The 13,378-nt window shown below is 37.2% G+C and overlaps 1 long non-coding RNA gene across 1 annotated transcript; it reads left to right on the top strand.

The window, feature by feature from the left end:
• The first annotated feature begins 9 nt into the window (after window positions 1-9).
• LOC130431443 (uncharacterized) lies at window positions 10-1,447 on the top strand. The gene is made up of 2 exons (XR_008908251.1): window positions 10-102; window positions 781-1,447. It is a non-coding gene; the product is annotated as an uncharacterized LOC130431443 (long non-coding RNA).
• The last annotated feature ends 11,931 nt before the right edge of the window (window positions 1,448-13,378 follow it).

The raw sequence follows: 13,378 nt of genomic DNA, 5'->3' as shown, positions 1-13,378 counted from the left end.
CATAACCCCTCCCCTTAGACGTCCCCTGGCAACTGCTGCAGCCCGCGCGAGTGCTGAAGCTTCTTGTGTTTTCACATGTTTTAATCTCCTTCATGATACGAGGTAAAGTGAAGAGTGTGGAATCCTTAGTGGTCTTATTTTTGTGTTTAGCTGTCAAGCCTTAATTTATTACCAGAGGAGTTTAAAATACAATTTGTTTGCGCGTTACGTGAAGGTCGCAAAACTTTTGTGGCCAATGCTTGAATTTGAGAGACTTGCGGCCACGGATCTGGCACGTGCTAATGGATGGGATTGTACTTAAACACGAGTTTATCAATTATAGGTTATGTTTGGTTTATTTAATTATTATGTAGCTATCTTTGGTAGATATTTTAGAAAAAGAGAAATTATTATAAGAAATAGTTTTATATTTATCGCAATTTTATTTATTCTTATGAATTTTTTGGGGGGGGGGGGCGTGAGTTGTTTGGGTATTTATGTATCTTGCAAAACTACAGCGTATCAGGAAATATTTTTTTTATCTTTTTTTTTCTAATATACCAAAAACAACTATGCAACTTTATTAATGTTTTCAAACACACCGATTTTTTAACACACTGCAGTGCTAATACTCCTCAACAATTACGAGTGTTAAACTTTGCTTAACCCAGCATTAAAAGTAGCTTTAACCTGGCATTTAAAAACATGTTTGTCACGTTGTTCGCCCCTAAAGTGTGTGCCTTTATGAATTGACACATAAGTGTCACTTTATAAAATGTTAATTTTCTACATTCATTGCAGATCATGTGAAGTGCACTGATCTGCGACTACTGAGCGGTTTGGAGATTAAAAAAATCCAGTGCTGGCAGAAACCAAAACAACTGTATACTAGAATGACCTCATTGGCCTGGTGCATCTGCTCCATCTCACCCAACTGCTGTTCTCACACGTGGATACAAAAACAGTAGCACAAGATTTATCGCTCACAGCACACAGGACCGCCTAAAAATGGTGGCAAGACACAATGTCAGACTGTTTACACTACAGGCAAAGAAAACCATTGATAGTATGATTGATGATATGGTTTCACACTCCCTAGCATTGCACTTACGTGCTATGAAACCCAGAGTTAAGTGATAATCCCTGGGGATTTAAAGCAAGAGGAATTCAGGTCATTGTAATAGGGTACCATTTTGAAACATGACGCTTATATGGTTGTTCAACAAGACAAACAGGATTTCTTGAGCCCGGATTTTTGCTAGCAAAATGGAAAACCGTTGTGTGAATGGTTGTGATAACTAATGGTGGTGTGTAGACGCACTGGATTTTGTGACTGTTGTATCATTTGTATCAATGTTAGTCAGCTGCTTGGGGAAATTCTGAAATGTTACGCCCAAAATTTGTGTGAGAGGACTGTGGTTTATGCATCTTTGCATATTTAGCAAAGTAGAACATGACCCTGCATCTATATCCTTAGTTGGCTTATTATTTTAAAACAATACAGTCCATTGACAGAACCCTATCCTAACCTAAAAGACAAAATGTTTCTCTTCTGTTGTTCAAAATTTGTAATATACTATTTTCTTCTGTGGAAGATATTTTGAGAACTCTCTGAGGATTTTTGCTAAGATTTTGGCGTCTCAGACAAAATTTGTAATACTTAACGATTTTTTAGATCCTATGCCAAGATATATAGTCTTTTAACGCTAGTTTGACATGATCAGCGATTAATGATCACTGCGATCATATTTGTCCTCCGATAAAGTTCTGGCAGTGTCTAAAATTTTTTGCTACTATCCTGCAGTTTGCCGTCTCATAGGATGACCGTCTAATCTGGAACCAATAGGAGCACAGGACGTGATGACGCAATGTCGAAAAGAGCGAGGTGGACTGTACAAGAAGAAAACTTGTTGAACTATGGAGGGAGAAAGAATTTTTGTTCGACTTTTCATCACCACTGTATCAAGTCGTAAACTCCGGACGAACTTCTTCTTGGGTTTTTTGGCGTTTGACAAACGACAAATTTGTGTATTACTGCCACCAACTGGAATGCTGGACGATCTTCTTGCATGTGTCGTACAGTCTGTCATAAATTACATGTGAGATGTGTGACATGACTTTAACTGAGATCATGTTCGTTTAGTGTGACAAGCAACGATCTTAAATAACTATAAAAATCGTACAGTGTGGCCGCCTTTTGTGGTTTTGTGTCCATAGACATGAAGGCCAATGGTGAACGTTGTCACTTTTCCAACACCTGATCGTATAGTGGGATGCGATGATTTATCAACAAGCATATTAAAGCATTGTATGCATCGTGTATTATCACCAGTTCTTACAAGGCTCGTTGGAATGCTTGATTCTGATTGGCCAGAGGCGACTTTTGCAGGTTATTCCCAGATAACAACCCCTCAAAACTAATAACACATGGTAACCCGGATACAACCATCAAATCATTTTGAACGTTTTTTTGACTAATTAAATATAAGCATATTTGACACTATATTAACAAATGATTAAACCAAATTGCCTGTTCATGACATTTGAATGTCGTTTATTACCTTAAAACTGATAGTAAATGGCTTTTCCTCGTTGGAAAGATCACACTGTCGGGGATTATTTCTGCGATAACAACCGACTGCCTGTACATTATCCCTATATATCAAAGAAGACAAGCGCTGCGACTGATGAAAGGATGGAGATGTGGAAGGGTGTGTCTGCGCTGGGAGGGGACGGTCTGCGTGTGCTGGTGTATTGGTCAGATGCCCTGCTGTTTTAATAGCCCATAAATCTGAGCAGGCTAGAGACCGCTGTATTCAGCTCACTGAGACCCTTTCATGCAGAAAAACCAATCCGACCGCTTTAAAGTAAGCGCAAATGCCCTGCCAAAAGGCATCAGCGGCACACACGCAGGAACTGCAGCTCCATTTCAGATGGCTTAGAGCTAATAAAACACTCCATTAATGACCAGGTTGGTTTGTTCACGAGAGTCTTCATCCTTCTATCCCTGACACTTTCTTGCTCTTATACGTCCATGAAACACGCTTGTTTCTGTACTTAATCAAAACAAGCCGTGACACTCGTATCTGGTGGTGGAGGGTTATTGAATTAAGGCGGCCCTTAAATGTACTCGAGGTCTACAAACCCATCTCTGCAGTCGTCCATATCACATTAAAGCGAGACTCCCTGCTGTAATTCTATCATCTTGCATGCAAACTTGCCCGAGCTTCATGCCGCCCTGTTAAAATGACAATGACGCATTGTTTTTCTGTGTACACAGCGAAGGTAAATATTGGGCTAAAAGTATTCATCAAAATGTATTTTATCCAAAAGTGATAGACTACTAGTGCCAAAGTCATCAGGGGTGTTCTAACACAATTGATTTTCGGTTACTAGGGCATTGTTAGGGCGTTCTAGGTGGTGGCTATGCAGTTGCTGGGGTGATCTGTGTCCAAAAATGATAAAGAGTGGAAAAAAGATCTAGATGTTTGTAAGAACTTGGATATTTGTGAAATGTTTAGTGACGCTAGTGGAAACTTATTTGATGGCAGCAATAACACACCAAACCCTCCTTCATTGTCTGGCAGTTTGAGGGCATTTACATAGATAAAGACGTCAGGGCGGCCAAACCGGGTAAACAAGAACTATTTGCATTCACCTAAGGGCAAGAACCAACTAACTGTGGCACTCCCATTGGCCATTCGCCTTTGCTTTTATAAAAAAATGACGTCCACTTTAAAGACTTTGTTTTATGTTTTTCGCAAGTAGTGCTACGGTTAGTCCTTAAGAAATGACTGAAATAGGAATGTGTTGATTTTTCCTGCTATCTACATAGCTTCATACTAGTTTGCACAATTATGACTTTGAATGCTGTCTAGGTAGGAAGCTCAGTTAAGTATCAGAGCAGAGAAGTGTGTTGGCTTCTGATATACTTCAGATGGAAAACTTTGTAGACGAAAAATATTATTCCAATTGACCACTGTTGGTCACTTCAGTAACATAGCATACACATTCACTAAACTAGACATAAACAAATTACACACACATCACTGAATCTCACAAGATTTGTTAGTAACGTATGAACGTTTAAAGAAAACGCCTTTAGGACAATCAGATTTCTTTTGCATTCTCATTACAATGCAAAACAACATACATTTATATATGTTAAAGTCCCAGTGAAATTAAAAATGAAATATTGCACCTTTCATTGTAAATAGTTATTAATCTGGGTTGTTCTCTTTCTCTAATACGTGTGCCCTCGTAATCTGAAAATGCACTTCGGTCCTGTAATGACTATCTATCTTCGATGACGTATATTAGACGGCATGGGCGGAGCATCCCTTAACTCCTCCCTTTAACTGTCAGTCTGGTGCCATTTCCGTTTCAAAATGCAACAGCTGTTTTTTTGCATCCAATCAAATCGGAGAAAGACGAAAGCCACGCCCACAAATTTCTCCTTCAAAATTCATTTTCACTCTGAAATGCTTCGAATCCATGTTGGTATAAATGTACACAATCATTTAGAAATGACTGTATAATGGTAATATCATAAAAATACAAAAAGCCTCAGGTGCAAAAAATGTGGATGCATTATGGTATTGAAAATTTGGAAGGTAAACATTCATTTTTTTTTGCTTTAGATTCAGTGATGTTTTGTGACCTGAGATTCTTCCACATAAGTAAACGTACATGGTTAAGCTGAGAGCGTTCGGACAGCTCTCCGCATTAACAGACTCTTTGTTACTCCAGATGTGATGTGTGGATGGATCTCCACGGGAGACACACAGAGCCTTATTAAACACTGAGACAGCGGAGTGTGTTTGCTCACAGAAGTCTAGTGTTTGACAGCTCTTTGTGTGTGTCGGGCCTTTATGAAATGTGTCAACAGCTCCTGCTTGACTCTTATCTGTACTGATAGACACGTGAAGTTAATAAAACACTCGACATGCTTTGCCGCAATTGCACTGCCGTGCAATTATCCAAAAGTTCGAGTTTGATTTGAACTAGATACAGTATGTACAATAAATATGCATTGTGTAAATAAACACAATTAGTGACGTATGGACTGGCTCTAAGAAAGTTGTCATTAAAGTAATAGAAAAAGTCTTAATTTTAATAACGATGATGTGGGAAGTAACAGATGAACACATCCAAAACACGTCTTTAAGAATATATTTTGTTAGTCGTTGATGTGTCTACTTTAAACTTGTTGATGTTTCTAAATTGTATATATAGCCGCGGAAAAAATTAAGAGACTTCTCCAATTTTGCTTTTAATCATCATTTCTGCATATATTGTGCTATTTCAGTCCAGTTTCTGTTCAATTAACATAGAAACAAACATCAGGAATGACAGAAAGTCACTCAACAGTGATATGAAATATCAAAGACGAAAGTTGATAACTGAACCTAAAATGCATGTAAAACATGTATTGTTTTTTGTTGAAATATGATTATGAAATAGTTTTCTTCTTCCATTTTGTTAATAAAAATTATAGGTCCTTTATTTTCATTTGCGAGAAATGTTGTCACAAGTTCACAGATCATTTTACTTAAAAAGATTGTTTAAACTGTTGTGGATTAGTCCCTTTTTTTCTGCAGCTGTATAATATTTCTTCATTTACATAATCATAAAAAAGTTTTGATTTTCCAAGCCTGGTAATAATGAATATTGATTCATTTATAAAAATGTAGATTCTATATTTTACATCATGCATGACTGAGAAAGTAATTAAAAGGAAATTTCATGGAAGGAATTAAAAGGATTACAGTATTTTGCGGACTGTTCACAAAAGACAAATTTTCGATTATCACCACCAGGAAGTGAACACTAAAGAAGTCTCCAGGATTCAATGGTTCCAAATTTTTTGTCATTATTGAACTTAAACATAGAATTGATGACTAAGTAACCTTGTGGTGTGAAATATGACTTAAAAAGGTTTTATATCATCATAGTTTCACATACGCTTATACAGACAGAATTAGGTGAACTATCACTTTAAATGTCTGGCTTTATCTTTTGTTTTGGTGTCTCACTTTAACAGCGGCTCAGTTCATCTAACAAAAGCCATTTGAATGCACAATACACTGTTTGTAGATGCAATCAAATTAGCCTATTGATCCCCTGTTGTTTTACTGCCTCTGTAAATTCTGTTTTTCTTTGGTAGTGTGGTCTCCTACAGGCTGATGAACACCTTTGGAAGTTAATTAAGTGTAAAGTGCATGACTTAGAGTGTTTAGCCACATCACATACAATTATCTTGATGTGTTTGTCATATTTGATCTTCTCTAAAATATCAAACACTTTGGGTACTGGGTTATTTTAATATCTAAGTAAAACATCTCAGAAGCAGAAGACTTCTCATTGCTGTTTAAGAGAAATAAGATATACAATGTCATCACATCACATCATACTGAAAACATGTTTTACATTTAATTTAGAACGTATAAAACTAGCTTTGGATGTACTTGTGTCCCGCTTCTATGAGCTTCATAGCCCGGCCCCTCACCCACACCCCCATAACCTCAGGCACAAGTGCGCTTTTGTCTCATGGGACAATTGTGATGCTGTGCCTGCTGCTGTCACTGGCCCCAGTGTGGGCCGCATGACATGCGAACGCTGCCATCTTTGTTTTAACAGAGATCTTCAAGCATGACATGACAGATACCCTGCAGGAGAGACTACTTTCCTCACATGAGTTTTACTTTGCCCACTGGAAGATTTAATTTTTTTTAATGAGAAATGTTTAAGCTCAAAGAGGAAAGACATATAAGCCTTTCAAGTAAAGGGCTTATAAAATTACACACGGATGCATTTGGCAGATGCTTTCATACAAAGCAATTTGCAATGTTTCCAATGTATTTTCTCCATACGAGTGAGTCAAATCCAGACAAAACACGTGACACGTGACAACTGTAAGTTCACAGTTAAGAACCATCAAACAAACCAGTTTCAAAAGGGTTTGTAATTTAGACAGTGAACCTAAAAATAAAAAACCTGTCAACATTTACCCACCCTCAGTTTGTTCCAAACCTGCATACATTTCTTTGTTCTGTTAAACACAACGGAGGATATTTGGAAGAATGTTAGTAACCAAACAACATTGACATCCATTGTATGGACAGAAATCACAGAGACATTTTTTTAAATATCTTCTTTTGTGTTCTGGCATATACAGGTTTGGATTTTCTGTCCATACAATGGATGTCAATGTTGGTTACCAACGTTCTTCCAAATATCTTCTTATGTGTTGTGAGGAAGAAAGACAGTCATACAGCTTTGGAATGACATGAGAATAAGATTGACTTGGCAAGTGTGTGTAATCGTAGGGTAAAGATAAATGCAGACGCTGAATGAGGGCACAGATGTGTTTGTATGTGTGTTTTTATGATGTGTGTATGTATGTTTTGCCTGCAGCCTCACTGAGTTTTGGGTGTGTGGGGAAAACCGGCCTACGAGCTGTACAGTGTGTGTGTGTGTGTGTGTGTGAACGCGTGCTGCCCTGCTCTTCCTGCCTCAGTGAGCGCAGCTTAATGAAGCGAAAGTGTCCACAGGGCAGACCGGGCCTCGTGTTCCTACGCAACCAGGAGCCACGGGGAGGTGGTGAGACAGTGAATCAGGGCTACGGCTACAGCTTCTCCTCCCTTGCTTTCCATAACAACACACACTGTTTCTTCTTCTAACACAAAGAGGCTGTTTTTATGGTCTTTCTTTGTTTATTAATTTCTGCTTCAGTCTGTCCGTCTCTTCTTTGTATCCTCTCTAAGGTTGATAAGCCGAGCACTGTCACAATTCATCCTTATGTCATTCCACACCTGCATGACTTTTTTATTCTGCACAACACAAAAGAAGATATTTTGAATAACGTCGGTAATCAAACAACATCGTACCCCAGTGATTTCCATTGTATGGACACAACACCACTGGGACATTTCTCAAAATATCAGATACAGATTTTGAGGGTGAATAGCTGGGCTGATGGAGCTCGGACGCTACTTTTTTACATAATAAAGATTTTTATGAAAACCTGGCAACAGTGTGTGTGTGTATAAATGAGTTCCATTGTCCCACGACATGGAAAATTCACAAAAGACATCACAATAAGATCTCAATTATTACAGAATTTTAGAGAGAATCTGAGACAAAGTTGACATTCAACCAAAACTGAGAACTCAGTAAAGTGTCTAAAAGAGCGACCGCGTCGTTTCTCAGATCACCGGTAAGCTTAAAGGACAAAGTGGACATATTCTATACTTAGTGCAGGTAAAGGCGTGCTCCGCACTCGGGCTGGCCATGAGAAGGTGTGAGGACCTGCTGCCAGCTCCTACGGGGTTGGATGAAGCCGTGCAGCCGCGGGCCGGTGGGGCCCATCGGCCATCTGTCCTTGAGCGAAAGAGCCGGGCACGGCCCTGAGAGGAGCAGTGAGGGGCTCCTAACACTAATGCTGACAATAAAGGGGGTCTGGAGCTGTTTTCTTTCTCTCCTAGCAACCGTTTCTTCTTTTACTTCATTTTTTTTGAAGGGGGAGTAGTATCCTTATGGCGGGGTTTGTACGGCCTCGCTCTCTTTCACTGTCCTATTTATGGTAATGAGCCATCTGCCCTTTCTCTGATGCTTGCTGGAGGAGGGGGGTATCTGACGGGACCGGCCAGAGGTGAGAAGACATTGGTATAATGATGAAATCTGTTTCTTATGAATCACTTCGCAGACTTGTTGATTCATAATAGAGGCAAACGGCATCCAGACCCATTAATTAATATTAAACTTTAGTGCACAATTCACAAAGTGAACTTATTTTATAAATAGGTGAAGTTCCTTTTATTATAGATACGTTGGTCAAATTCAAGAATGTAGTAACTATACTAATGTCATTTTAGTATACTTGTTGTGTACTTTTTCAATACTACTGCACTAAATTTGCACACTTTGCAAAGTATACTTTTTATAATAATTTAAGTGTTTAACCTTAAGTACACATCTAAGTTCCAACTGTTTTTGTGTGTATTGTTGACTACAAGTTTCTAGTTTTTCCTACTATACAACAAGTAAACTTGTAAAACATTGATAGATTACTAGTGCAATACATGCGCCAATTTTAGTGTATAAAAGTACACTTTGAAGTCTATACTCTGTGTAAACTACTAGTAGTTTTTATACTGCAAGTGTACTTGTAAGTTGTCTTAAAGTGATATAGTGTCATATTTAAAGGTTCATAGTAATCTTTATATTTTCATGTTTAAAGTATATTATTATTATTTAAACTTCAAATGTATAGTGCAAATGTACTTTTCTTTCAGTATTAGTCAAGTCTACATAAGTGTACATTTGAGTATGTTTCTGAGAATTAGAACAAATGTTTGTTTGAAATTACAGTATACCAGCACATTTGAATTAAATTTGAATTGCAAAGGACCTCTTTTTTTAGAATTCCCATGCATGATTTTTATTAAAAGGTCTCAGATTTCCTTTAAATGTCATTGATCCAAACGCGGAGAAAGAGAACGGAAGTTCAAGAGAACGTGCAGAAACAGCCTGTGACTCCCAGCATGCACTCTGCCTGCAGTGTTTGCATGTGTGTGGGCTGCAGTATGACACACTCACAGTGTGTGACGGGTAGCTGTGAAGGTAAACTGTGAGAAGCCGTTAGTGAACGCATTCTTGTAGTGTGTGTGTGTGTGTGTGTGTGGTAGTTATGTGTGATAAGTATGTGTGTATCAATAATAAACCCCCTGACTAGTGTGAGCGTCCGCTGTACGCTGTGTGAGTGATGACAGCTACAGTCAGTGTGGGGGTCAATTTATGGAAACACAAAACAAACAAACGTTTCAAATGAGAAAAGTGTCTATAAATGTTGAACTAAAATTGGGTGTGGTGGCCTCAGTGACGACGGGGAAGTGATGAATGGGTTTGGTCCAGGTAAGGGGTGGAGTTAGGGTGGCAACATGTGCTCCTTTCCAGGTCTGTGGGACGGATGGGGGGGGTTACTTCTTTGAAGGTGGGGATGAGACACAAGTCTCTCTATATATCTCTCTCTCTCACACACACACACAAACCTTGAACATCTCACAGTATCTCACAGGTCTTGATAAAGATTGAATATCTGTTTTGGTTCCCCTTTTGGATTCAAGCTTCTATCTGTGTTCAGTACAGATTATTTTCTGTCAGTGCATCAAAGGGTTTATAATACTTAAAAATAATCTGCTGTAAGCGAACATGTCCATGTCCGGTCAAATGACTGATTACTGATTGGTCTCTTGGTCTAAAAATCTCTCACATCTACTGTTTATTCTTATGTCTGAATATTACAACACAAAAGGAAAGCGTACATTCAGCTCCTTTTTATGTATGTGTTGCTTTTTATTTAAAACATTGTAAACTACTGTACTCAAGGTTTACTACTTTTATGAATCAAACTAAGTGACCCCATTTAAGAATACATAGTTATTTTGCCGAGTCTATGTATTCCAGACATGTTTAGTGTGTAAATACTTAAACCTGCTGATGTAGTCTTCTTTTTAAAAACAAAAAACAGTAGATCTGTTTAAGTTTACATTAAGTCAAGTTTTGGGTAAAAACATTGGTATAAGCGGAGTGAAGTCAATAACTGTGTCAGGGTTGTTTTGTGAGCAGGAAGACTGAAAGCATCACAAGGACATGTGATTTCTACATGATACGGTTGTCATAGCAGCACCCTGGATCACACTTAGACAGTGGAGAATGGCAAAAGAACACATGATCGAGGTTATGTAAGGGCAAAACAAATTGACAAGCGGATCACTGACAACACATTATCAACTACTGTTGTGCAAAAGTTGCAATGCTTTGGTGCTGTCAGTTGCAGCAGTGGGTTACAATGTTGCTAAATGTTCTCAGTGCATTAAACACTAATATGTGTCATTAAAATGACATCTGTGATTGAGATTTTGAGTTTTAATGATATATTTCATGGGATTTTTCTACTTTGGCAATATTGTGTTGACAAGTTTCAATTGAATTCAGTTGAGCTCATTGAATGTGAACCTGCCTGTGAAAAACAACTAGTTTCAGTTCCTTTAGCACCAGCCATAGGGAACCATGCGCTGGTTCAACAGTTGAGCTGCTTGCCACATCCTGCTACACACACACACACAAATGCAACCAACTTCCTGTTGCTGGCAACACCAGCTGGAGTTGTCTGATAGCTTTATGTGTGCCGCACCCTCCCACATTAGTTGATATTATTTCAATATTCATTTCATCACCGTAAGGTCAGAAGCAAAGTTTCTGTTTGTCATTTCAGAGCCGTTTCAAATCTCAACTAAACCAGACACAATTAGATCAAACAAATAACAAACGAATCCGTCTGTCAGTACCTCCCAGAAGAACGAACATCCCATAGACTTTTTTATAATTTCATGTTCCTTTAAAGCTATTTCGAATTGTAAAGCATTACTGAAATACACTTAGATTGAAGTTAACATCTAGACCAGAATGGACTCATGGAGACTCTTTTAACTCTATTTCATAACCGCTCAGAATGACATCTTTAGTAAACCACAGTAACCAGACAAAGCTCCCCACGATTCCCATAGCAACCGCATAACAACACCTTGACAACCACCTCAAACCACTTAACATTTTAGAAGTGCGTTTCACACAAGCAAGCAAGCAGTTAGTTTTAGCAAGTTTAAAGTCCACACATTTAATATATAATCACAATAGTGATAGTGATAATTACTCTCAAAAACAAAATTTGTCTTTTAGTTTTTTTACACCATTTCTGCTCCATCGTCCAAGTTTCAGCACATAGGATGTAGTACTGTGGTGCTTTCTTTTAATGAATACTGTTCATTCAGGGCAACACACACCTGCTATGAAAACACATTTCTGTGGTGTCGTGTTTATTCTACACAAACGAAGTCATTTCTATCAGTTGCTCATGACTGATGTCATTTGTTGAGAGCTCTGATGGTGTGCTTTAACAAAGGGGTCCACAGTGACATCTAGTGCTAAACATCTGTATTTGCCCGAATATAAATTTAAAGTTAAACTGTGCAGTCGTGGTAGATTTATTTCTCTAACCATAATTTTGCAACTATATATCAGGGGTCTGGTCATTTCATTATTTAAGTTTTGTCGTATTTTAATATTTGTGAAGAAATATGATATTCTTTTATTAGCTTCCTAATTCAAACCACGCATTTGTTGTATTATTCATCGCCCAATATGTTTATAATTTAGTATTGTGCTTCTCAATCACTGACACATATCTACTGTATAACAAGGCCACATGCTGGTGCGTGGATCTATTTTAATATTTTATCATTTATGAGAAAATAATCATTAGCAATCTGCCTTCTTCCCCAACAGTGACAGAAAGAGAGAAACATTTATTTCCTTATATACTGTATATATATATATATATATATATATATACTTCAAAATATTCCTACAATATAAATCTTCAGAATTTTCTTAATTTAAACCATGTAAATATATATACTGTATATATATATATATATATATATATATATATATATAAAGAATTCAATTATGTAACTTATACAATTATTTTATGAAAAACATAATAACATATTTGTCAAGAAACTAAGAAAAAATAGTTTTCTAGTTGACTGTTTGACTTCAGCATTAACTAATATTTGACCTGCTTCATAGGAAAAAAACCCATCATCAAGTTCACCACAATTAAAGAGATGTAAAATGCAGTTCTGTTTTATCACAGCAGGTAGTGCTAATGTGTATGAAGGATTTATAGAAAATACTGTAAGGTAAATATAATGTAACAATGACAGGTGTCTCAGTTATGCAACAGTTTTAATAGCAACTTCACTAATTAAACAATTCGCTTTTTAGATGAAATACACATTTAGGTTTTGACTTTTTGTTGATTTCAAACCATTCCAGACAGTTTTTGTCTTGGAAAAAATGTGAGCGTGTTTTTACAGAACCCTTTCAAAACTGACCTAAGCAATGCCTCAAATGATAAAACCTTGAATATAATATAATGCACCACAATGTTTTTCTTTGAGCAACACACAAAATGTTGTTAGAAAATAACAATATTTAAGGTGAGGTTTGTCAAAACATATAATATGCACCTGATATATCAAATGTATTGTGTATAAGAGATATTTGTCGTTTTTAAAGATCTACAAAAATATTGAGACCAAAGATTAAGTTGTGATGTCTGTTGGTTTGTTAAACTGGCACAACTCATTCTGTTCAGAAACAGGTTTTACTTTAGAGGTGATTTCAGTGTTGTTATTTGTTTGATCTGATTCATTATAGATATCATGATTTATCTCCTACATTTCAAATGTTTACATTTTCTTACATTTATTTATTTAGCAGACGCTTTTATCCAAAGTGACTTACAAATATAAGAGCATTTAACATTTTG

Source organism: Triplophysa dalaica, chromosome 11, assembly GCF_015846415.1.
Source record: "Triplophysa dalaica isolate WHDGS20190420 chromosome 11, ASM1584641v1, whole genome shotgun sequence".
In the NCBI taxonomy this organism is placed as follows: Eukaryota; Metazoa; Chordata; class Actinopteri; order Cypriniformes; family Nemacheilidae; genus Triplophysa; species Triplophysa dalaica.
Note: the sequence above shows the minus strand (reverse complement) of the source record. Positions and strands in the feature narration are given on the sequence as shown.